The sequence below is a fragment of the Pristiophorus japonicus genome, chromosome 9 (assembly GCF_044704955.1).
Source record: "Pristiophorus japonicus isolate sPriJap1 chromosome 9, sPriJap1.hap1, whole genome shotgun sequence".
Taxonomy (NCBI): Eukaryota; Metazoa; Chordata; class Chondrichthyes; family Pristiophoridae; genus Pristiophorus; species Pristiophorus japonicus.
The window spans coordinates 42046780-42073507 of record NC_091985.1 but is presented as its reverse complement, the minus strand read 5'-3'; the positions used below and the strand labels follow the sequence as shown (position 1 = coordinate 42073507).

Here is a 26728-nt window from a genome sequence, read left to right as displayed (position 1 = left end):
ATTCTCTGCTTCTTGTCTGCCAACCAGTTGTCTATCCATATCAGTATATTACCCCCAATACCATGTGCTTTGATTTTGCACACCAATCTCTTGTGTGGGACCTTGTCAAAAGCCTTTTGAAAGTCCAAATACACCACATCCACTGGTTCTCCCTTGTCCACTCTACTGGTTACATCCTCAAAAAATTCCAGAAGATTTGTCAAGCATGATTTCCCCTTCATAAATCCATGCTGACTTGTACCGATCCTGTCACTGCTTTCCAAATGCACTGCTATTTCATCCTTAATAATTGATTCCAACATTTTCCCCACCACTGATGTCAGGCTAACCGGTCTATAATTACCTGCTTTCTCTCTCCCTCCCTGTTTTAAAAAGTGGTGTTCGATTAGCTACTCTCCAGTCCATAGGAACTAATCCCGAGTCGATATTCTGTTGGAAAATGATCACCAATGCGTTCACTATTTCGAGGGCCACTTCCTTAAGTACTCTGGGATGCAGACTAACAGGCCCTGGGGATTTATCGGCCTTCAATCCCATCAATTTCCCTAACACAATTTTCCGCCTAATAAGGATATCCTTCAGTTCCCCCTTCTGACTCGAGTTCCCCCTTCTCACTTTCCTCCGACATACCTGATCTCTATTGCCTTATCTGAAAATTGGGGTGTTTTATGGCTGTATCAACTTGATGTCATTCCTGTAAGTCAGTATACATTCTTTTCTATCAAACAGCTAAGCCCCTTTACACTGTTGAAGGAGATAATGGGTGACTTCCCAATTAAACTAGGAGACGGGGTCGGCAACATTGGGGCCAAGTTTCGGCCTCAGTTGCTCCTGTTTTTTTTGAGCAACTGGTGTAGAACGGAGTATCTTAGAAATTCAAATTCTCGGCATTTAGTTTGCTCCAGTTCTAGTCAGTTAGAACAATTTCACTTTGGAACAGAATTTTTTTTTCAAAAGGGGGCATGTTCGGCCACTTACGCCTGTTTTCAAAGTTTCGGCAGTGAAAACTTACTCCAAACTAACTTAGATTGGAGTAAGTGAAGATTTTTGTACGCTCGAAAAAACCTTGTCTACACTTTAGAAAATCAGGCATTGGTTACAAATCAGGCGTAGGGAATGGGGGTGGGGGGTTTAAAGGGAAGTTTGCAAACATTAAACACTTCAATTTTACAAAAAGAGTCATCATCAATAATAAATGATAAATACATCAATAAATCAACCAATAAATCAATCAAAAAAAATTAATAAAAAATAAATTTAAAAACAAATCAATAAATAAAACATTTTCTACTTACTGACTGCAGCACCGGGAGTCCTCCAACAGCGTGCTGGGATGCCCCCCCCCCAGTGTGTCTCTGTTAATGTCTCTATCTCTCTGTCTGTCTGTGTTTGTCTCTCTCACTCTCTGTCTTTCAGTGTCTGTGTTTCTGACAGCGAGGGGTGGAGGGGAGGGGGAGGAGGGGTGGTGGAGTGGGGGAGAGGGGGTGTAGTGGGGGAGAGGGGGTGGGGGGGGAGGGGGGTGACAAGGGTGGGAGGGGAGGGGAGTGAGAAGGGAGGGGGGGTGAGAAAGGAGGGAGGGGAGGGGGGAGGAGAGGTAGGAGGAGGGAGGGGAGGGGGGAGGAGAGGTAGGAGGAGGGAGGGGAGGGAGGGAGGGAGGGAGGGGGAGAGGGGGAAGAGAAGGGAGGGAGGGGAAGGGGGGAGAGAAGGGAGGACGAGAGAGAGAGAGAGAAAGAAAGGAGAGGGAGGCTGAACGGGCCGGGCCCGGCCGGGCCCAAGACTTTGAGCTTGGACTTACCAGATTGACAGGTAGGTGGCGTCAGGTCCGGGGTCCGGGGCGGGTCGGGAGCGCGGATCGGGGCGGAGGGGAGCGGAGATTGGTCAGGGGCGGGGGGGAGATCGGTCGGGGAGGGGGGGGAAGGTCGGGAGCGGGGGAAGCGGAGGTCGGGTCGGGGGGGAAGCAGGAGTCAAGTCGGGTCGGGTCCGGTCCGGAGGAAGCAGGAGCTGGGCGTGGGAGGCAGCCTTATGCACGCAGCCCCAGTGAGGCCATTCGGCCAGGGCTAGTGGCTGCGTGCTTCGGCCCCTCCCACACAGTTTTGGGCGCCTCGAGCTACTGCACATGCGCGCCCACTGTAGCGCGCATATGCAGAGGTCCCGGCACTGTTTTCAGCGCAGGGACCTAGCTCCGACCCCTACAGCTCGTGCTGCGCCGCGCCGCGCTGCAAACGGCCTGCAGGTCGCCGGAGAATCTGGAAGTTTTTTTAGGCGCACTTTGTGGCGCGAAAATCGGGCGTCCAGGTCGGGGCTGCGCCGTTCTAGGTGTGGCCCGAAACTTGGGCCCATTAATGGGCAGTCATGTGATAATGCACCACCCGAGTGGAGGCTGCTGCCAAAAATCTTCGCCAGTGCCTCAGCCACAGCTAACTGATGTAAGTTTGAAATTCACATGATTTTCTAGCTCTGAAAATCTGTAATGGGACACACATTTCGGCAAAAAGGGCAAGATGCAACCACTGGGAATCTCGCCATTCAGGGTCAGGGAAGAGCTCCCTAATCTTGTTCCCTAGAGCTCTCACACCACTAGGGGCGTGCATTTGCCAACGAAGCCAGAAAGCCGAACTGATAACTACCGGACTGGTGTTAGCCCTTTCTGAAAAGAATAATTTGTTGCCCTTTGATCTCTCTTGTTTGCGGGGGGGCGGGGGGAATGTTCCCTGTAATTTTTTTTGGGGGGCCACATTCAAAATACCGCGCATCTGTTTTTTATATTTAAATGTTGGCTGCGCGGGACCCCTGGAGGGCTGTGCGGCCACGCAGCTTACAAGGAACATTGCCGGGCGGGGATTTGGGGGGATGCAGCGGGGAGTCACTTTTAATTTGTTCTTTTCTTTGGGGACCTAGACCATGATCCCAGCCTGAACCTCGAGTTGTTCCGCACAATCTCCGGTGGTCTGGGAAGCATGCTGGTACCTCTGCCGACCATACACTGGGGTCCGCTGAAGTCCCGGTACATGGGATCTCCTAACGTAGGGATTCTGGTCTAGTTACCAGCCGTTGTGGTGGAGTCCTGTTGAAGTTATGGTGGGATTTCATCAGAATGGCTGTGGATTTTCAGGGCTTTCATATCTAAAGTAATATCAGAAATGATGTACTGCAGAAATTTTATTGTTTGAGGCATGCTTTGCCTCCAACACAGGAATGATTCTTGTCATCAAATCTAATAACCACCGAGCAGTGTACCTTTAAGAAAAGTTCAGTTTCAGGTTTTGAGGGCCATATTTGCAAGGGACTTTGATTCTATTGAAAATCAGACAATTTCTGGAAGAAACGTATTCCTTCAATCAAAACATGAATCTTGATGTACATGATTAAGGCAGAAGTTGAATACTCAGGTTGTAAATAATTGGGTTTTAATGTTGAAAGCTTTTGAAGTCCGTTTGTTTGAATCAGCAAGAACCTCTGCTATATAAGAATATGTTGTGATTACACTGTTTGGCTCTGGAATTCTATGTTGAATAATAATACAAATCCTCATAACTCCTTACTGTACCAAGAGCTCAGAAGGCAGAAGTCACATCAAGTTGCTGGTGGCACTCATGGGATGACCTTGGTTTACATCATATAAAATCACCAAATCTTATTTAATATAAATCACAAGTAATAGTGTTGTCCATTTGGCAGCTGGCGCAGATTTCAATTTAGAAATCCCTTTTCAGAATCAAACTGACAGTCAGTTTCATTCATGGAGTATTCATCTAAGCGCTTGATCTAGCACAGAAAGTTATGTGCCCGGATAAAGACAATCAAAAAATCAATCTAGCATTTCTCAGTGACTTGACCTTGCTGTGATTTGAGGCACAGTTGATCATTGCAGGTAAGGACAGTTTTACAAGAAACTTCAGGCACTATGCAATATTAACAGAAGCATATACAAGCAAATTCCTATAAGCTTTTTCTTTAATGTGGCATCTACCAGCATTACAGTATCCAATAGCAAGAAGATGTTAATTTTGACCTGTCAGATATTCTGAAATGTCAATATTCTAATTTTAGATTTTATTGCCAAGCTTGAAAAACTGCACAGGAGAGAGGGTTTCTACAACTTGATTTAAAAAAGGTACAACTTGATTTAAAAAAAGATATGGCTAGAAATTGCCCTCCGCCCCAAAGGGGGCGGATAATTGAAATTAAATTAATATTCTCCGTCCAATCCATGAATAGAGGGAAATTGGCCTCTTTAACATTTAAAAATCGTTGTGGTGGTGTTTTGGGTGGCTGAGGGGCGGAAGTGCGTTGGGAGCGGGGCTGCGCTGATAAAGGGGAGGGCCACTGCAAGGTCTGCAGCCACTTTAGTGGCGCCCACTGGGCCACCAGGGAGGGCTTCGGCCTAACCTGTGGCCGCCATTGTCGGGCCGACTCAGGAGTCAGCCGACAATTAAAATAAAATGGCGGTCACGGCGGTGCGCCCTCCCCTTTAAGGGCGGATGCGCCACCCAGGTCCTGGCAACTTCCTGCCAGGAAAAGCTGTTGGGGGCACCGAGCGGTGGCGGCTCCGCTCTCTGGGGCAATTTCCCTTGCGGAGGTGGAAAGGGGTCGCTGCCGGGGGTAAGGGATCGACGCGTCCCCGACGGGGCAGGAACCTGTTTCTGCCTGCCCCCAGCGGTAATGGACCTTAAAAGGGGGGCAATTTCGGCCCCGATATATATCATATATATATCATTGATTGTGTTATTCATTTTGCTGACTCCCACATTACATAGACGGTTGAAATGACCTTATCTAAATAGTCTCCAGCTTTCAAACTTGATGTCACTGAAAACTAAAGGTGAGCAAGATCAGAATATTAATTTAAATCAGAAAGTACATACATTCAAAATGAGATTCAAAGCAGCGTGGGCAGGTACTGCAGGAGCGGCAGGGTCGGGGCGAAGGAGCGGCGAGAGATTGTAGATGGACATGATCGGGCCAAGGAGAGGCGTGAGTTTGGGGCTGAGAAGAGGCGAGGGCTCAGGGGCAGCACGGACCGGCCCACACTGTGGTATGTGTGCGCACTAGGTCCGTGCAGCAGAGCTGGTCTCCAGTCGTCTTGGTTAACCCTTGCCACTGGACCAAGACCTAGCTCTGTCAAGCCCGTGTGGTGGCTGGTGTGCAATGGCCACCACACGTTTAAAAAAAAATACACACACAGGCATCTTCCACCCTTCAAGATTTAGTTTGGGGCCTGGAATATTCGGTCTTTCATTGAAACACCTGTGAACTTTTTGGCGTGGACGCAAGTCATCCTCGACTTGAGGGACTGCCTATGATGATGATGATGATAGTGCAGTCACTGAAAGTATTTTGGCTTGTGCTGGGTCAGCAGGAGGCCATACTATTTGCATTTGTCCAGCGGACGCATCTCTGGTGCCTGCTTGCCCTGTGCAACTGAGAAACCTGGTAGCTGCCCTCCATTTGGTGGGTGGGGGTGTGGATGCCCAAGCCTGCTCCCCAAGACTCCAAAGTGCCCTCACTCTGTTTAATAGGGCTGATTCAGTGCTCTTTTAAAAATAACACATTTACTTTGAGAGGCCAGACACTCTCCTCACCACCTATGCCCATCTGGAGGCAAGTCATATAAACCTGCTCTCCTAGGTTAAGTGCAATTTTTTCAAGTGTAGCAGTAGTGTAGCTGGGATTGTTTTCCTCAGAGCAGAAAAGGTTAAGGGGAGACTTAATCGAGATGTTCAAAATCATGAAAGGTTTTGGGAGAGTAATTAAGGAGAAACTTTCCACTGACAGAAGGGGTCAGTAACCAGAGGTAATTGGCAAAAGAGCCAGAGGTGTGATGAGGAATTTTTATTTACCCAGCACGTTGTTATGATGGGCTGAATGGCCTCCTTCTGTGCCATAAATTTCTATGATTGTATGATCTGGAATGCACTACCTGAAAGTGTGATGGAAGCACATTCAATAGTAACTTTCAAAAGGGAATTGGATAAATACTTGAAGGGGAGAAATCTGTATGGCAATGGGGAAAGAGCCGGGGAGTGGGACTAATAGGAAAGCACTCTCAAAGTGCCGGCATGGGCACAATGGGCTGAATGGCATACATGGTGCTGTATTCTATAAAAACTCACTAGGCCTCCAGTCCTATGCCAGGTCCCAAATGAGCCAGGGAAGCTGGAACCCCCAGCTTGGGGAGGCAATGCGATCTATTCCTTCGCCGGCTGCAGGGTTTCCCCCTGAAGTCACTGGTCTTGTGAGGAGTGAGAGGAACTTCCATCCCTTACAAGGTCTACCTGAAAATCCCAGGAAACAGGGTCCCTGGCATTTTCTGGTTGGTTCCTTTGGACTCCTGCTGAGGTTATGGTGGGAGTCTTGTTAGAACCCCCAGGGACATTATTGGGCCTTTGGGTTGCTCTGTAATGCGCTATCAAAGAATAGTACAAAAGCAAAAGGAAAGAATTACATGCTGGCTGACAAGTCGATTGTGGGCAATAGATAGCAAAGGCACGGTAACAGTTATGTGGCACATTTGAATAAGGTTACAAAATGATCATTTTTTTCAACAGAAGTACTGTGGCAGTTTTCGAATTGAGAACTTGCCACAGTTTTAATACATTATTGTAAGAGAATATCAGTCTGCGAGCTCTGTTTGGTTGTTGGGCAATAAAACAAATTGCAAATTGACATAATTCCATCTCGGTCACCTTAACGCGAATCGACCCATGTCCTTCCCTGTCTTGAGTAATGAGTAATGACAATTTATTTTATTCTTCTGTCACAGATCACACATCAACTGTAACTGAGAGGTTGGGCAGGTCAGTCTGCTTCCAGTCTTCTGCCAACGTTGCCAGGAGGTGCTTGAAACGAAGCCTCTGATTTTCCCTTCCGTCTGTAGGCATGGCTTCTGCTTGGCTTGGCTCTCCTCACCTGCTCCAACTGATTCCAGGAGTTCAGCGCAGTGGGAGATCGAACTAGTATTGTGTGGCACTGCAAATGGACAAACTAGCAATCAGCGCCACTTCACTGCTTTTGTATATTCAAAACCACCGAGCCTTAAAAAGTGTCCTGAATCCATTTTGGGTCGGACAGATTTCAGGCATCTTTGAGGTACAGGATGGTGGTCCCGAAATTGGTCCTCATTTCGGCCATTTTACGGCTTAGCAAAGTCGAATTTCTATCCCTCAGATTATTCTGTTTATATGGCAGATTGCAAATTACAGTGGTACAGTGACAATGGGGCTCTGCGGTTAATAACAGTCAAAGGCTATCTGTCATCTATGTATGCTTGGATTTACTAGACACCAGGTGGCGCCACTGTTGGATGTCATTGGGCTGTGTGCACGTGTGTGCGGCCCAGGTATAAAAGGCCAGCCATCTTGTAATGTAATCACTTTGGGCCCTAATAAAGTAGAGCCAGGTTTGTACCTGTTCGGAGTATACAGCATATACAACATTTGGCGACAAGGTAACAAGAACCTTCGCATGCAAAAATGAGCACAATTGGAATTCTGGAGCGATTTGTGGAGGGAGAAGATTGGGAAGACTTTGTAGCCCGCTTGAACCAGTACTTCGTGGCCAACAAAATGAAGAAAGAGGCAGACGCAGTTCGGCGCCGGGCGGTCCTCTTCACAGTTTGCAGTCCGAAAATCTATGGACCCATAAAGAATCTCCTCTCGCCCTTAAGTCCAATGGACAAGGACTATGAAACATTGTGTGCTCTGGTACGTGGCCATCTCAAACCAGATGAAAGCATCATCAGCTCAAGATATCGATTCTGTACGCACATTCAATCTGAGGGCCACGATGTATCAGAATTCAATGCCGACCTAAGATGTCTAGCTGGACTGTGTAAGTTCGAATCTGCGTTGGCAGACATGCTGCGGGACTTCTTTGTAATCGACATCAACCACAAGGTGATCCTGCGTAAGCTACTGGCGGCGGAGACGCCGGATTTGAGCAAGGCCATCCTGATTGGCCAATCATGCATGATGATGGACAAAAGCTTAAAGCAGGTATTGAAAAATCGGAACTCGGCAAGTACTGTAAACAAGATAGTATCATCATTTGGCAGAGCTACATATGGCAGAGCCTACCCAACTGCGCACGCGAAACCTGTGGCTGCTCAAAGTCCGCCAACGGGAATTAATCTGATATCACCATGTTGGCGTTATGGGGGAAATCATCGGTGTCGATTTAAACAGTATATTTGTAAAGGCTGTTCGAGAGTGGGGCAGTTCCATCGCACGTGTCCGCAACTGAGCAAGTGTGCTGCAACACACCACGTGGAGGATGATGACCAATCCAGCGCGGATCCGATATGTAATCCGATCTATCAGAGGAGGAAGTGTATGGACTGTATTCATTCCTAACAAAGATTAATGTTAAACTTAATGGTGTGCTGGTATCGATGGCATTGGACACGGGTGCGAGTCAATCAATAATGAGCCAGAGGACATTCGACAGTCTGTGGGATACTAAGGCTATGAAGCCTAAGCTGAGTCCAGTCAATGCCAAGTTACGTACATACACTAAAGAACTCATAACGGTGATTGGCAGTGTCGTATGATGGTGTGGTTCACGATTTGTCGTTATGGATTGATCCAGGCAGTGGTCCAACGCTGTTCAGCAGGAAATGGTTAGACAAAATCAAATGGAATGGGAACAAGATCAAAGTGTTGTCGTCGGAGGAGGATACTCCATGTGCTCAAGTGATGAGCAAGTTCCTCTCGCTGTTTGAGCTAGGCATCGGCAATTTCACGGGAGCCAAGATGCAGATCCATGTGGACTCGGATGCAAGACCCGTCCATCATAAAGCTCGGGCAGTTCCGTACATAATGAGGGAGAAGGTCGAAATCGAACTGGACAGACTCCAGCATAAAGGGATCATATCACCGGTCGAATTTAACGAATGGGCCAGCCCCATTGTTCCCATGTTGAAAAGTGATGGCACTGTCAGGATTTGTGGAGACGACAAGGTTACGATCAACCGAGTTTCGAAACAGGATCAATACCCGTTACCGAAAGCTGATGACCTGTGTGCAATGCTAGCCGGGGGGTAAGTCATTCACAAAACTGGATCTGACGTCGGCCTTCATGACACAGGAGCTGGTCGACATGTCGAAGAAACTTACGTGCATCAACACTCATTAAAGGACTGTTTATCTACAACAGGTGCTCTTTGGGAATTCGCTCGGCTGCAGCCATATTTCAGAGGAACACTACTGAAGTCTGTCCCCAGAACCGTCATGTTACAAGATGACATACTGGTCACAGGTTGTGACTCCGCCGAACATCTGAACAACCTGGAAAAGGTTCTGCATTGTCTGGACAAAGTGGGACTCAGACTGAAACACTAGAAGTGCATCTTCATGGCACCTCAGAATGTGACGGAGCTGCGTTCGTTCCTTGGTCTACTCAACTACTTCGGTAATTTCTTACCTAGATTGAGCACCTTATTAGATCCACTACACATGCTGCTAATAAAAGGCGACAACTGGGTTTGGGGTGCATCTCAAGGTAGAGCTTTTGAGAAAACTACTAATTTGCTTTGCTCCAACAAGCTGCTGGTACATTATGATCCATGTAAGCGTCTAGTATTGACCTGTAATGCTTCATCATATGGAGTTGGTTGCGTGCTCCAACAAGCTAATGTCGGGCAAATTACAATCTGTTGCATATGCTTCAAAAAGTTTGTCAAAGGTGGAAAGAGCCTACAGCATGGTAGAGAAAGAAGCACTAGCCTATGTGTATGGGGTTAAAAAGATGCATCAGTACCTGTTTGGTCTTCGGTTTGAACTGGAAACAGATCACAAGCCACTCATTTCATTGTTTTCGGAAAACAAAGGCATCAATACCAATGCATCATCCCGCATCCAGAGGTGGATGCTGACATTATCTGCCTGAGATTATGTCATTCGCCATAGACCTGGCACTGAGAATTGTGCCAATGCATTGAGCCATCTGCCGTTGTCCACACCGGAGGTGGAAACGCCACAACCGGCGAACCTACTGTTAGTCATGGATGCTTTTGAAAGAGAAGGAACCCCTGTCACGGCCCAACAAGTTAAGACCTGGATCAGCCAGGACCCGATATTATCGGTTGTGAAACGTTGTATCCTTAGTGGTGATTGGTCTGCCATACCCAAGCAAATGTGTGAGGAGACCAAACCTTACATCCGTCGCAAAGATGAACTATCCATTCAATCAGATTGTATATTGTGGGGTAATCGTGTTGTTATGCCCAAGAAAGGCAGAGAGAATTTTATGCATGATCTACATAGCACGCATCCTGGTATTGTCATGATGAAAGCCATTGCCAGGTCTCATGCATGGTGGCCTGGAATTGACTCTGATCTGGAATCACGTGTGCATCAGCGCAACACTTGCATGCAGCTTAGTAAAGCACCAGCGGAATCGCCGCTGAGTCTGCAGTCGTGGCCATCCAAACCATGGTGCAGGATCCACATCGACTTTGCAGGTCCCTTCCTGGGAAAGATATTCTTAGTTGTGGTGGATGCTTATTCCAAGTGGATAGAGTGTACAATCCTGTCATCCAGCACATCCACAGCTACCATTGAGAGCCTTCGTGTCATGTTTGCTACGCATGGTCTGCCTGACATCGTTGTAATTGACAACGGATCTTGCTTCACCAGTATGGAGTTTCAAGAGTTCATGAAACTCAATGGTATCAAACATGTGAGGTCAGCACCATTCAAACCCGCATCCAATGGATAAGCAGAGCGTGCAGTCCAAACCATGAAGCAGAGTATGAAACGTGTAACTCAAGGTTCACTGCAAACTCGCTTGTCATGCATATTGCTCAGTTACAGGACAAGACCCCATACGCTTACCGGGGTCTCCCCTGCTGAACTATTGATGGAGAGGTCTCAAGACCAGGCTCTCTCTTGTCCAACCTGATTTGAATAATCGTGTCGAATACAGACGTCAAAGTCAGCAAGAATATAAGAACATAAGAATTAGGAACAGGAGTAGGCCACCTAGCCCCTCGGGCCTGCTCCGCCATTCAACAAGATCATGGCTGATCTGGCCGTGGACTCGGCTCCACTTACCCGCCCGCTTCCCATAACCCTTAATTCCCTTATTGGTTAAAAATCTATCTATCTGTGATTTGAATACATTCAATGAGCAAGCCTCAACTGCTTCCTTGGGCAGAGAATTCCACAGATTCACAACCCTCTGGGAGAAGAAATTCCTTCTCAGCTCGGTTTTAAATTGGCTCCCCCATATTTTGAGGCTGTGCCCCCTAGTTCTAGTCTCCCCGACCAGTGGAAACAATCTCTCTGCCTCGATCTTGTCTATCCCTTTCATTATTTTAAATGTTTCTATAAGATCACCCCTCATCCTTCTGAACTCCAACGAGTAAAGACCCAGTCTACTCAATCTATCATCATAAGGTAACCCCCTCATCTCCGGAATCAGCCTAGTAAAGCGTCTCTGTACCCCCTCCAAAGCTAGTATATCCTTCCTTAAGTAAGGTGACCAAAACTGCACGCAGTACTCCAGGTGCGGCCTCACCAATACCCTGTACAGTTGCAGCAGGATCTCCCTGCTTTTGTACTCAATCCCTCTCACAATGAAGGCCAACATTCCATTCGCCTTCCTGATTACCTGCTGCACCTGCAAACTAACTTTTTGGGATTCATGCACAAGGACCCCCAGGTCCCTCTGCACCGCAGCATGTTGTAATTTCTCCCCATTCAAATAATATTCCCTTTTACTGTTTTTTTTTTCCAAGGTGGATGACCTTACATTTTCCGACATTGTATTCCATCTGCCAAACCGTAGCCCATTCGCTTAACCTATCTAAATCTCTTTGCAGCCTCTCTGTGTCCTCTACACAACCCGCTTTCCCACTAATCTTTGTGTCATCTGCAAATTTTGTTACACTACACTCTGTCCCCTCTTCCAGGTCATCTATGTATATTGTAAACAGTTGTGGTCCCAGCACCAATCCCTGTGGCACACCACTAACCACCGATTTCCAACCCGAAAAGGACCCATTTATCCCGACTCTCTGCTTTCTGTTCGCCAGCCAATTCTCGATCCATGCTAATACATTTCCTCTGACTCCGCGTACCTTTATCTTCTGCAGTAACCTTTTGTGTGGCACTTTATCGAATGCCTTTTGGAAATCTAAATACACCACATCCATCGGTACACCTCTATCCACCATGCTCGTTATATCCTCAAAGAATTCCAGTAAATTAGTTAAACATGATTTCCCCTTCATGAATCCATGTTGCGCCTACTTGATTGCACTATTCCTATCTAGATGTCCTGCTATTTCTTCCTTAATGATAGCTTCAAGCATTTTCCCCACTACAGATGTTAACCTAACCGGCCTATAGTTACCTGCCTTTTGTCTGCCCCCTTTTTTAAACAGAGGCGTTACATTAGCTGCTTTCCAATCCGCTGGTACCTCCCCAGAGTCCAGAGAATTTTGGTAGATTATAACGAATGCATTTGCTATAACTTCCGCCATCTCTTTTAATACCCTGGGATACATTTCATCAGGACCAGGGGACTTGTCTACCTGGAGTCCCATTAGCCTGTCCAGCACTATCTCCCTAGTGATAGTGATTATCTCAAGGTCCTCCCTTCCCACATTCCCATGACCAGCAATTTTTGGCATGGTTTTTGTGTCTTCCACTGTGAAGACCGAAACAAAATAATTGTTTAAGGTCTCAGCCATTTCCACATTTCCCATTATTAAATCCCCCTTCTCATCTTCTAAGGGACCAACATTTACTTTAGTCACTCTTTTCCGTTTTATATATCGGTAAAAGCTTTTACTATCTGTTTTTATGTTTTGCGCAAGTTTACTTTCGTAATCTATCTTTCCTTTCTTTATTGCTTTCTTAGTCATTCTTTGCTGTCGTTTAAAATTTTCCCAATCTTCTAGTTTCCCATTAACCTTGGCCACCTTATACGCATTGGTTTTTAATTTGATACTCTCCTTTATTTCCTTGGTTATCTACGGCTGGTTATCCCTTCTTTTACTGCCCTTCATTTTCACTGGAATATATTTTAGTTGAGCACCATGAAAGAGCTCCTTAAAAGTCCTCCACTGTTCCTCAATTGTGCCACCGTTTAGTCTGTGTTCCCAGTCTACTTTAGCCAACTCTGCCCTCATCCCACTGTCGTCCCCTTTGTTTAAGCATAGTACGCTCGTTTGAGACACTACTTCCTCACCCTCAATCTGTATTACAAATTCAGCCATACTGTGATCACCCATACTGTGATCACTCATTCCGAGAGGATCTTTTATTAGGAGATCGTTTATTATTCCTGTCTGATTACACAGGACCAGATCTAAGATAGCTTGCTCCCTTGTAGGTTCTGTAACATACTGTTCTAAGAAACAATCCCGTATGCATTCTATGAATTCCTCCTCAAGGCTACCCCGTGCGATTTGGTTTGACCAATCGATATGTAGGTTAAAATCCCCCATGATTACTGCCGTTCCTTTTTCACATACCTCCATTATTCCCTTGATTATTGTCCGCCCCACCGTGAAGTTATTATTTGGGGGCCTATAAACTACGCCCACCAGTGACTTTTTCCCCTTACTATCTCTAATCTCCACCCACAATGATTCAACATTTTGTTCATTAGAGCCAATATCGTCTCTCACAACTGCCCTGATATCATCCTTTATTAACAGAGCTAGCCCACCTCCTTTCCCTTCTTGTCTATCTTTCCGAATTGTCAGATACCCCTGTATGTTTAATTCCCAGTCTTGGCCACCCTGCAACCACGTTTCTGTAATGGCCACCAAATCATACCCATTTGTAATGATTTGTGTCGTCAACTCATTTACTTTATTTCGAATGCTGCGTGCGTTTAGGTAGAGTGTTTTAATTCTAGTTTTTAAACCATGATTTTTAGTTTTGACCCCTCCTGCAGTCCCTTTATATTCATACATATTGTCCCTTCCTATCACCTTGTGGTTTACACTTACCCCAGTGCTACTCTGCTCTGTTGCCTCCTGCCTTTTGCATTCTTTCTTGGGGTCCTATTCATCTGAGCTCTCACCCACTCTGATTAGCTCAGAGCCCTCTCCTGGGTTCCGAATACTCCTCACATTGAGGCACCGAGCTTTCAGGCTTGCCTTTTTATTACACTTTGACCCTTTAGAATTTTGCTGCACAGTGGCCCTTTTTGTTTTTTGCCTTGGGTTTCTCTGCTCTCCACTTTTACTCATCTCCTTTCTGTCTTTTGCTTCTGGTCATAATCGTACTACTGTGGCACATGGCATTTCTATCAATGATCCTGTGCATGTACTGAATTATGGTCAAGATCTCAAATGGATCGCCGATACTGTTATGGCCAAGGAGGGTAGCAGAGTGTTTATCGTTTAGCTCAAGAATTGACAGACATGCAGGAAACGTCGATCAGATAAAGCTGCAACACACGGATGGACCAGAACAGTCTGAGGAAGACGCAATCAGTGACGAACCAACCTACCCTCAGTCATCAGAGGACTCTGCTGTCATCAATGAATCTGGACTTTCAATCACTGATATGGTCAATAATCCAAACTTTCAATCCCTGACGTGGTCATTGTCACTCCCATCAGATCGGCTGCCCAGCCCTCAGTCATAACAGACTCAGAACGCTCGCCCAAGGCTGGAGTTGAACTGAGACGTTCGACTCAGGAGCGGAATGCCCCGGACCATCTCAATTTGTCAGAAGATCATTACTAATATCTTAAAAGGGGATAGTGTCATGTGTGTATGTTTGGGTTTACAAGCCACCAGGTGGCGCCACAGTCGGAGGTCATTGGGCTGTACGCACGTGTAATGTGATCACTTTGGGCCCTAATAAAGTAGAGCCAGGTCTGTACCTGTTCGGAGTTTACAGTATTCAGTCTTGAATTATTGCATACACAACACTATCAAAGACAATTTTTGAGAGAACAAGGTTTGTATTATAGTTGGCTAACTCTCTGGTTATTATAAAGTACCACTGGCAGTGCGAAAGAAAGAAAGATTTGCATTTATGTCGTGCCTTTCACGCTACAGCCAGTGAAGCACTTTTGAAGTATCGCAACTGTTGTCTTGTAGGAGTAGAAATTGGGTGCAAAACGGACCAATTTAGTAGTGAGACGGCCACTTCCCAATCTGCGCTGGCATTGGTTCCACTGCTAAATTTGTGGGGTCTATTTTTTAGGCATCTTAGTCTTGCATGTGTAAATTAGCGCCCGACACCTGTTAAGGATCCCTTTCGAAAATTCGGCGGCAATAAGTGGCGCTGACGTCGGACTAGATTCTCAGCAGCCCCTGTGGTCACCAACGAGAGGTAAGTTATTGAAACATGTATTTTTTGAAAACCTTCTAGGGGAGCCAGGATGAGCAAGCAGTCCCCATTGCAGGCCCCAACTTGGTCTCTTCCCGCTTGTTTCCCGTCTCTCCCGATCTGCTCCTCCCATGACATACCTGAGTGGCGCTGGTGGCGTAGTTGCAGCCCGAAACTGATACCAGTTTCATCAGCGAGCGGCCAGAGGACATGCAACAGGCCTCCACATCCTGCCCTTTAATTTAAATGAGGCGCAAGTTCAGCATTGGTGCAAAGCTGAAACTGCTATTGCATACCCATCGCAGGCTGCAAAAACATTACCCTTACTGATCTGGTTAATAGCTGTTGGAACCCTTTCTGCCAATTTGAGAGTACATGGGGATTGTTTCTCTTTTGGCTCCTCCTAATCCTTACACTGCTTCCCTCATGATGGTGCTGTCAGCTCCTTAACTTAGCCTTGCGCTGTTGATCCTTTCCTTCAGGTTGTTTCTTGCACTGCTCCTCCTCATGCTGGCGCTGTCACTCCTTTTGTCCAACCTTGTGCCTGCACTGATCTTTCACCTCTCCTACTGCCTGTCTTGCATTTCAGGTTTGTCTCAGGACTAACTCGCCCCTGCAACCCCGTGCACAACTGCTAACTCTCTACCCACCTCTTCTTGAGATCTCGTGTGCATAGTATTTGCCGTTTGTTCCTGATAATTTACTTTCGTTTAAGCCACAAATACTTGTTTGGTCCGTGTCTGGTATTTATCCCACTGTAGCTGGCACCAATTGTTAAGGTTTGGGCTTTTATCTTTCACGTTTGAGCTTGACAGCAATTTCAATAAGCTTAAGCAGACTGAGTTACTGCTGAACTGAAGGTTGTGTCTTCATTTGCTGCCACATATGGGATAGCATGTCCAGGTTTAACAATCTAAACTGCTGTAAGCCACATCTTGAAGGCCTGTGAAAGAGACAGACCTAATTATACCAATCTGTGGTTTGTCAGGAATTATAAAAGGTACTGTTGTAAATGTTAAACCGATTATGGATTTAATCTAGTTGTGTTAGGAATATGTGGGATGGCTACCATGTCTGACTTATTTGCAAGTGGAATAATACATGGAAAGAAAGAATGTTGTCATTTATATAGCGCCTTTCATGACCACCGGATGTCTCAAAGCGCTTTACAGCCAATTAAATACTTTTGAAGTGCAGTCATTGTTGTAATGTGGGAACAGTGACTACACTTCAAAAGTACTTCATTGGCTGTGGAAGGAAAAAGACATGGGGCTAGAACCTCCACTTTTATGGTTATCGCCCAGAAATGGGCGTTATTTCCGGCGCTGGCGATAAAGGGTTTTCAGATCGCTGGCTTCTCGCCCATTCTCAAACCACCTAGTCTCCACTTTTGAAAATGGGCGTTAGCGTGAGTGATATAAAATGGGCGGTAGCGTTAAATTTTTTTGACCTTCTGTCATAAAGTGTGGCCGTCCTTAGCAACGGTATGGCAATGCTCGATTCCTGCGATTCTGGAGGTCAAGGGCCACCATGACATGCGCAGAAGAGGAGATAGAGAGAGAGGGAGCTCAGAGGGACTGAAGGCATGGCTTGGTGTGATGTGCTGCTTTCGGAGGAAGGAGGGAGACTTTAGAGCTTCACAGCAAGTAGGCAAACAAAAAGTAGGTGTTACCAGTCACATATGTGACCGAATTTGGCCTATAATGGAGGGAGAGGAGGAGGCATCACAGCACACTGTGGAGACTGACGCTGGAGAGAGCAGCAAGCTGGGAGGGGAGCACATTGGAGGACACAAAGGACCAGGTGGTTCTTGGACGAGGCAAATACCTCCCTCCTGTAGGAGATCGAGTTATGCTGGGGTGATTTGACACAGTGAGGGCACCCCAAATGCATACCAGAAGATACGGACCGAGATAGCAGAGGTGGTCTCGTCGGCGACCAACGAGGTGCGTGAGGGCAACCAATGCTGCAAACGATGAAACAACCTTGTGGGACCTGCAAGAGTAAGTATTACATTGATTTACATGTACCTATGTATTTATATAATTTTATTTGTAACAGTCACTCATGACTATCATCAGATTTGAGGTCTTGCACTTTTACCGGGAATGTTTTACTCAAAGCCTGCGGTCACGGTGTACATCTTTAGGTAAAGAATGATAATTATAATAATAATCATGATTACATCTGTCAGTTATGTGTTGGAACAGTGTCTGTGACAGTACCTAGCAATGATATCACGCAATGATCTCATGCCATGTCGTCCTGTCACCTTTTACAGAAGAAGCTATCGACGATGAGGTCTGTGCAGAGGCGAACAGGCGGGGGGGCCACCAGTCCCCCCCCAGCGACATCACTGACATGAAGGAGTGTGTGCTCGCACTTGTGGGGAAACACCTCCGGACACATCTGCAGACCCTGAAGTAATGCCACGTGAGTAAAGCTTACACCATTGTGTGATGTAAAGTCTATAGATGTCACACCCATTCATATCCGAACAATCATATATGATAATTTCTAAAATTGTCATAGAAATAATGCTGGCCTAATGAAAATCATTGCAATGCACAATGTGTTGATGGTCATGAAATATGATGCCTGTGATGATTTTGATAGCGGTGGTGCTTTTGTCATGCATATGCTGTCTGTAGCGCTGGACTCACCTTGTCACCCTAGCACCCCCTTCTCCTCTAATAACCTTATTTATGTTTTGCAGCTCAGCCAGCAGCGCGGCCCCAGGAAAGACCACAGAGGCCAGAAGGTGGGGGCACGGGGCAGGAGCCGGCGGACAATCCTACTACATCTGGTGCTGAGGAGCTCCGAATCTCAGCCGTCAATCCGCTGGGTCTGTTCTCGATGGATGAGAGCAGGGACTTCGAAGAACCTGCATCGCCACACTCCAGAAGCCATTCCACCCCAAGGCCATCTCGTGGTCCTCCGGTCATTCCCGCCTCCACTCTGGAGGTACCAGCCCCAAGCACCTCGCCACAGGGCACCCCATTTGTCCCCAGGACGGCGCCGACCCCGCGGAGGCCTCATGGACATGGCAGGTTTGTTCCACGAGCGTGACATGAGAGCGGAGAGATAGTACAGTTGTCTAGGAGGACTGTAGAAATTGGTGACCAGCTCATCGAAGCATTGGGGGGCATATCCCGACAGCTGCCCACCATGACTGAGCACATTCCGCGCATGGCGGATATTGTGTCTGTAAGCATTCTAATAATGACTCCACGAGGTAGGGTATTGTACTTGAACTGTTGTGCCCTTAGTCCATTTATTGCAGCTCCTGAGTGAGGGTACAGCATGGTGAGCTCCTTTTTATACTTGGTTACCTGTAGTGTACAGGTGACCCCCTAGGTCTCCACCAGTTGCATCCTCTGATGGTACAGGCATAGTGTATACAGGGTGAAGATACATCCAGTGGTTTTATGTAACTGTACATTGAGTGTACAGGGTATATACTTATGTTATACATACACAACATCACTCCCCCCTAAGTCTTGTGCCACTGGCCTTTGCACTGTGTGCTCTGGCCCAAGACTTGAGTGTCCAAAGCCCTTGTACCTTGTCTATGCTTTGGTTTGGCTCTCTCCCTGTAGACCCCCAAGTCCTTATTGCCACAACATTGGGAAATAGTCAGCAGTGGACGGTTGGAGTTTGTAGTGGGGCTTGTGTGGGTTCTGGGTGTGATCTATGTGTGTCCATGGCTACATACATCCATTTCCTCCCCCACCCCCCCCCATACATAGACTGTGTGTGGCTCAACACCTGCATGTGCATACGTGTACAGAAGGAAAGAAACAAAAAAAAGGAACATAGGATTAATTGCATCACTGTTTGGGTTTTGCAGTAGTGAAACAAGTACTTTTTACAGATAAGGTACATTCGTGTATCACAATCTTGTTCTTGGGGTGCAGATGCAGGTGGGTGAGGACGCTAGTTCCAGAGTAACCGGACTGTGTCCAGGTTGTCTGATGGCATCGTTGTGCCAGCTGGGTGGGCTCGGATCGCTCACCTGGCTGAGTCTCAGGGCCTTTGCCGTTGCCTAGTGGTGGGCAGAGCCACAGGAATGTGTGGCCTCCCTGTCCTTCTTTGAGGGCTGCATTGTCTCCCTGCTGCCCTTCAGCGGTAGTGAGAACCTGGTCATCCCAGGTCCCGTTGGGAGGGCTGGAGGGTGCCAGCCTCTTGCTCCCGGTACTGGCCCTGGTGGCTAGAGTGGTAGAGCCGATCTGGGGCAGGATACCAGTAGTGGTGCCTTTGCCGTCCGCTGATCGCTGGCCCTGCAGCTGGTATGCTCCCAATCAACAATCCCTGGGGCATCACATTGGTCCTGGAGGTGCAGGATACATGATCGGGTAGCCTGCTGGACTTGGTTGCTTCCGATGGGAAGTTGCCTTTGGTTTTGTCGACGTACATGTAGAACCCGGCAACGCACATCATTTCTTCATTTACTGTCATTATACATTGGCTCCGACCGCAATCGCCCGACTCGACATTGTTAGTTGCCTTTACATACTCGCATTTGTCAATTACATCTTTTCCATGTGTATTACCGGCATCGCTGTACAAAGAGTGGAACTGTCCCTTTAATAGTGATGGGTTGCCGGTCTCCTTTAAGAGGGCCTTGCAGTCTTTACCCCAATCCGGTTCGCTGCTCGGCATCATGTGTTGCTCCCTCAATGCTGCCCCTCGTGGTCTGGCCGCCACCATCTTTACTTCAGGCGCTTCACCTCGTGGTGTGGGCGCCATCTTCTTTCTCTCCATGAGGTAGGCTGCGGTAATCCATTTCTCCCCAGGTTCTGCCACGGAAACAGGGAAGTTACCTTCTGCGCCGATTTTCGTCCTCCGGAGTACTGCTATTAGAGCCTAGAAGGTGAGATTGGGTCGTTTGGGCTGGATCAGCTCGCAGTTGGGTTGAGCGGTCTGTGTCATCTCCGTGCAGTCGAGTTGGATGGTAGGATCTTCAGGTGTTGTGCTGGATCCAAATTTGGGGCCGCATAGGACATCGATCGCCGGGGCCTGAAGGTTTTCCCGGCTCCAACAGATTTGGATTTGTTTCATCCATCTTCTTCCGAGCAGCGTTAGACCATCACCAGCAACGATCCACAAAGGTAACTTGTGCATTGCGCTGCCATGGGACACCTGGATATCCACGCTGCCGATGACTGGGATGGTGTGTAGGTGAGCAGCTTCATTTGGATCGAGATGATTTTAGGTCGTTCGATTGGACTGTCCCAGAGTTTCTCAAAGGCCGCCTGATTCATCAGCGATTGGCTCGCCCTGTGTCCACCTCCATCGAGACTAGAACACCGTTAATCTCAACTTCCATTTTCAACGGGGAACTTTTGGTGGAGCAGGTAAACACTCCGTACACCTCTTCGTGGGGCTGAGCTGCCTCATGGACTCTCTTCCTCTTCATCAGCGCTGGAATCCGGATGATCGGCCAACTCTTCAGCAACTCGGTGAGTAAAATTTCTCTTGCACATTCGCTGGAGGTGGCTCTTTGTGTTACAGCCTTTGTAAGTATAGTCTTTATAATGGCACTGGTGGGCCCTGTGATGCCCTCCACAGCGCCAGCATGGGGCTGGCCGGTTGGCCCCATGTGGTGGACTCAGGGTTGCGGGACTCGGGGTTCTGTTCTCTCTACCCTGAGAGAGACCGCTTGCAGCAGCCTTGCCTCTAAAAGGCACCAGTCGGTTCACAGTACTTGCCGCGTTAGAGTCCTGGGGATGAGTCATCATCCGCTTGGAATCACAGGCCGAGATCATGAACGCCTGGATCGCGTTAATTGCCTTCTGCAGGGTGACCGTGTTGTCCGCAGAAAGCAGCCTGTGGAGAAGGCCCTCGTGGCCGATTCCAATAACGAAGATGTCCTGCAGCGCTTTGGTGAGGTGGTTGCCAAAATCACACGGTGCAGCCAATCGTCTGAAGTCTGCAGCATATTTTGCAATTTCTTGGCCTTCGTGTGTAGAACCGGTGTCTGGCTGTGAGGATGCTCTCTTTAGGTTTGAGCTGTTCCTGTATCATCGTTATGAGCTCCGCTTACGTTTTGGTTGTAGTCTTCTCTGGGTCCTTGACAAGGCCATAGACAAGGGTGGGTCTACCACTGCTGAGCAGGATAGCTCTGCGCTTATTAGCCAGTGAGGTTGGTGTATCTCCCGCCATGTCGTTCGCAATGAAAAAGTGTTCGAGCCTTTCCACAAAGGCATCCCAATCTTTCTCTTCGGCGAATTGTTGAAAGTTGCCAAGGTTAGCCATTTTTCGCATGGAAATTCGTAATCTTGTCGCCAGTTATTGTGTCTGTGGACACTCTAGTAATGACTCCACGAGGTAGGGTATTGTACTTGAACTGTTGTGCCCTTAGTCCATTTATTGCAGCTCCTGAGTGAGGGTACAGCATGGTGAGCTCCCTTTTATATTTGGTTACCTGTAGTGTACAGGTGACTCCTAGGTCTCCACCACTTGCACCCTCTGGTGGTACAGGCATAGTGTCGACAGTGTGAAGATACATCCCGTAGTCTTATGTAACTGTACATTGAGTGTACAGGGTATATACTTATGTTATACATACACAACAACGGAGGCCCTGGATGCGATAGCCAGGAACACTGCTGCCACAGGCCTCCCAGTGGTCCTCGAGCGGGGCACTCCACCCCTAGGTTCCGCATCACCACTGCGAACGACAGATGAGAGCAAAGACCAAGATTCTGCTTCTGCACCAGAGAATAGAAACATAGAAACATAGAAAATAGGTGCAGGAGTAGGCCATTCGGCCCTTCGCGCCTGCACCGCCATTCAATGAGTTCATGGCTGAACATGTAACTTCAGTACCCCATTCCTGCTTTCTCGCCATACCCCTTGATCCCCTTAGTAGTAAGGACTACATCTAACTCCTTTTTGAATATATTTAGTGAATTGGCCTCAACAACTTTCTGTGGTAGAGAATTCCACAGGTTCACCACTCTCTGGGTGAAGAAGTTTCTCCTCATCTCGGTCTTAAATGGCTTACCCCTTATCCTTAGACTGTGACCCCTGGTTCTGGAATTCCCCAGCATTGGGAACATTCTTCCTGCATCTAACCTGTCTAAACCGGTCAGAATTTTAAACGTTTCTATGAGATCCCCTCTCATTCTTCTGAACTCCAGTGAATACAAGCACAGTTGATCCAGTCTTTCTTGATATGTCAGTCCCGCCATCCCGGGAATCAGTCTGGTGAACCTTCGCTGCACTCCCTCAATAGCAAGAATATCCTTCCTCAAGTTAGGAGACCAAAACTGTACACAATACTCCAGGTGTGGCCTCACCAAGGTCCTGTACAACTGTAGTAACACCTCCATGCCCCTGTACTCAAATCCCCTCGCTATGAAGGCCAACATGCCATTTGCTTTCTTAACCGCCTACTGTACCTGCATGCCAACCTTCAATGACTGATGTACCATGACATCCAGGTCTCATTGCACCTCCCCTTTTCCTAATCTGTCACCATTCGGATAATAGTCTGTCTCTCTGTTTTTACCACCAAAGTGGATAACCTCACATTTATCCACATTATACTTCATCTGCCAAGCATTTGCCCACTCACCTAACCTATCCAAGTCACCCTGCAGCCTCATAGCATCCTCCTCGCAGCTCACACTGCCACCCAACTTAGTGTCATCCGCAAATTTGGAGATACTACATTTAATCCCCTCGTCTAAATCATTAATGTACAATGTAAACAGCTGGGGCTCCAGCACAGAACCTTGCGGTACCCCACTAGTCACTGCTTGCCATTCTGAAAAGTACCCATTTACTCCTATTCTTTGCTTCCTGTCTGCCAACCAGTTCTCAATCCACATCAGCACACTACCCCCAATCCCATGTGCTTTAACTTTGAACATTAATCTCTTGTGTGGGACCTTGTCGAAAGCCTTCTGAAAGTCCAAATACATCAACTGGTTCGCCCTTGTCCACTCTACTGGAAACATCCTCAAAAAATTCCAGAAGATTTGTCAAGCATGATTTCCCTTTCACAAATCCATGCTGACTTGGACCTATCATGTCACCTCTTTCTAAATGCGCTGCTATGACATCCTTAATAATTGATTCCATCATTTTACCCACTACCGATGTCAAGCTGACCGGTCGATAATTCCCTGTTTTCTCTCTCCCTCCTTTTTTAAAAAGTGGGGTTACATTGGCTACCCTCCACTCCATAGGAACTGATCCAGAGTCTATGGAATGTTGGAAATTGACTGTCAATGCATCTGCTATTTCCAAGGCCATCTGCTTAAGTACTCTGGGATGCAGTCTGTCAGGCCCTGGGGATTTAGCGGCCTTCAATCCCATCAATTTCCCCAACACAATTTCCCGACTAATAAGGATTTCCCTCAGTTCCTCCTTCTTACTAGACCCTCTGACCTCTTTTAAACCCGAAAGGTTGTTTGTGTCCTCCTTAGTGAATACCGAACCAAAGTACTTGTTCAATTGGTCTGCTATTTCTTTGTTCCCCTTTATGACTTCCCCTGATTCTGACTGCAGGGGACCCTCGGCACCCGCCCCCCCCCCCACCGCCTCGCTCCCGTACCTGTGCAACCACAGCATCTGCCTTCATCCACCCCAATGAGGCACCGCCTGAGGAGCTCCTCGACCAGGTGCCATGGAGCGAGGAGGGTAAGGGATAGTGGTGGGAAGAATAAGGGGAGGGGGGGAAGGAAATTGAGGTGCATGTGCGCAGGTGATGGCTATGTTATATCTCCATCTGGGTGTATGCAATTTGTTGCAATGTATTGGGGCTGGGGACCACACTCCTGCTTTGCCTTTGTATTCTGTGTTGGTGGACATGATGAACCTGTGATTTATGTCAATGCTGGAAAAAGTGGGGTGTGGGCGGTGGTTGGGTGTTATTGGCTGTGATACTTATGATTTCAATGTTGGTAATAAATTTTTGTTATTGAACATAACCTTGTTGCGCATTGTCTTAGATAGCTGGACCGTTACACACTGGTGATTCCTTACCATGAAAGGGTTAAATAAAACTTAACATCAATCAACATAAACTTTAACTGGCACCACGATGATGGGCACCATTGATGTCTGAGCTGCACACACACAGCAGTGTGTCAGCGTTGTCACTCACATCAGTACTCTTTCAGGCAAATCTTTCAGATATCAGCTCCTCATGTAAGAGTGCCAGCCACACCGCTGGCATTCGTTCCGGTTAGTTCCACTTTTTGTGGGCGATTTTTTTTGGGTGAGCGATATTGTGGGCGATATGTGTGCGAGGTGATGAAATTGATACTGAGTGACCTCATGGCCGCTAGTTTGGGTAAATATGCTCTTTACGACAAAAAACAGTGGGCGGGCGTTAAAATTGAATCTCGGCGTTATTTCCGTGCGGAAAGTAACGGTGGCCGATATTATAGGCGGGCGGTAATATTTTTTCCCGGCGTTAAGCACATGGGAAAAGTAACGTTTGGCGATAAGTTTCCTAAAAGTGCCCGAAAGTTTCCATTTTGTGCCAAAATTGGCGTTATATGGGCAATATACGTCATTTCAACGGTAAAATGGGCGTTAAGTGGGCGTTAAGCGTGCAAAATAAGTGGAGGTTCTAGCCCTTGGAAATATAAAAACAGATAGTAAGAGTTTCTACAGGTACATAAAAAGGAAAAGATTGGCTAAAGTAAATGTTGGTCCCCTGGAGAATGAGACTGAAGAATTAATAATGGAGAACAGGGAAATGGCAGAGACATTGAACAAATATTTTGTATTGGTCTTCATGGTAGAAGACACTAAGAACATCCTAATAGTGGATAATCAAAGGGCTATAGGTAAGGAGGAACTTAATACAATCACTATCACTAATGAAGCAGTACTAGGTAAAATAATGGGACTAAAGGCAGACAAGTCCCCTGGACCTGATGGCTTACATCCGAGAGTCTTAAGAGCAGTAGCTACAGAGATAGTGGATGCATTGGTTGTAATCTATCAAAATTTCTTGGATTCTGGGGCGGTCCCAGCAGATTGGAAAATCGCAAATGTAACGCCCCTATTTAAAAAAGGAGGCAGACAAAAAGCAGGAAACTATAGGCCAGTTAGCCTAACATCTGTTGTTGGAAAAATGCTGGAGTCCATTATTAAGGAAGCAGTAGCGGGACTTTTGGAAAAGCATGATTCAGTCAAGCAGAGTCAGCATGGTTTTATGAAAGGGAAATCATGTTTGACAAATTTGCTGGAGTTCTTTGAGGATGTAATGAGCAGGGTGGATAAGGTGGAACCACTGGTTGTGGTGTATTTGGATTTCCAGAAGGCATTTGATAAAATGCCACATAAGAGGTTACTGCACAATATAAAAGCTCACGGGGTTTGGGGTAATATATTAGCATGGATAGAGGAGTGGTTAACTAACAGAAAACAGAGAGTCGGGATAAATGGGTCATTTTACGGTTGGTAAACAGTGACTAGTGGGGTTCTGCAGGGATCGGTGCTGGGTCCGCAACTATTTACAATCTATATTAATGACTTGGATGAAGGGACCGAGTGTAATGTAGCCACGTTTGCTGATACAAAGATGGGTGGGAAAGCAAACTGTGAGGAAGACATAAAAAATCTGCAAAGGGATACAGACAGGTTAAGTGAGTGGGCACAATTTGGCAGATGGCTTATAATGTGGGAAATGTGAGGTTAACTACTTTGGCAGAAATAATAGAAAAGCAAATTATAATTTAAATGGAGAAAAATTGTAAAGTGCTGCAGTACAGAGAGACCTGGGGTCCTTGTGTATGAAACACAAAAAGTTAGTATGCAGGTACAGTAAGTAATCAGGAAGGCAAATGAAATGTTGGCCTTTATTGCAAGGGGAAGAGAGTATAAAAGCAGAGAAGTCCTGCTACAACTGTACAGGGTATTGGTGAGGCCACACCTGGAGTACTGCGTACAGTTTTGGTCTCTGTATTTAAGGAAGGATATACTTGAATTGGAGGCTGTTCAGAGAAGGTTCAGTAGGTTGATTCCGGAGATAAGGGGGTTGACTTATGAGGATAGGTTGAGTAGGTTGGGAACACTTTGGAGGTCAGAAGAATGAGAGCTGATCTTATTGAAACTAATAAGATAATGGGGCTCGACAAGGTGGATGCAGAGAGGATATTTCCACTCATAGGGGAAACTTAAACTAGGGGACATAGTCTTAGAATAAGGGGCCGCCCATTTAAAACTGAGATGAGGAGGAATTTCTTCTCTGAGGGTTGTACATCGATGGAATTCTCTGGCCTAGAGAGCTGTGGAGGTTGGATCATTGAATATATTTAAGGCAGAGGTAGACAGATTTTTGAGCAATAAGGGAGTAAAGGGTTATGGGGAGTGGGCAGGGAAGTGGAGCTGTGTCCATGATCAGATCAGCCATGATCTTGTTGAATGGTGGAGCAGGCTTGAGGAGCCAAATGGCCTACTC

At 46.9% G+C, this 26728-nt stretch overlaps 1 protein-coding gene across 7 annotated transcripts in view; it reads left to right on the top strand.

Annotated features, from left to right (window-relative positions):
• The window catches only part of LOC139272595 (regulator of G-protein signaling 7), a 733921-nt gene that overhangs the window by 563003 nt on the left and 144190 nt on the right, over nucleotides 1-26728 (top strand). The window contains exon 1 of one of the 7 annotated variants that reach the window (XM_070888676.1): nucleotides 4055-4114. The exons of the other annotated variants lie outside the window; for them this stretch is intronic. The gene's annotated coding sequence lies outside the window, so the exon portion shown is untranslated. Of the gene's footprint in view, nucleotides 1-4054; nucleotides 4115-26728 lie in introns of those variants that run through there. 7 annotated transcript variants of the gene reach the window in all.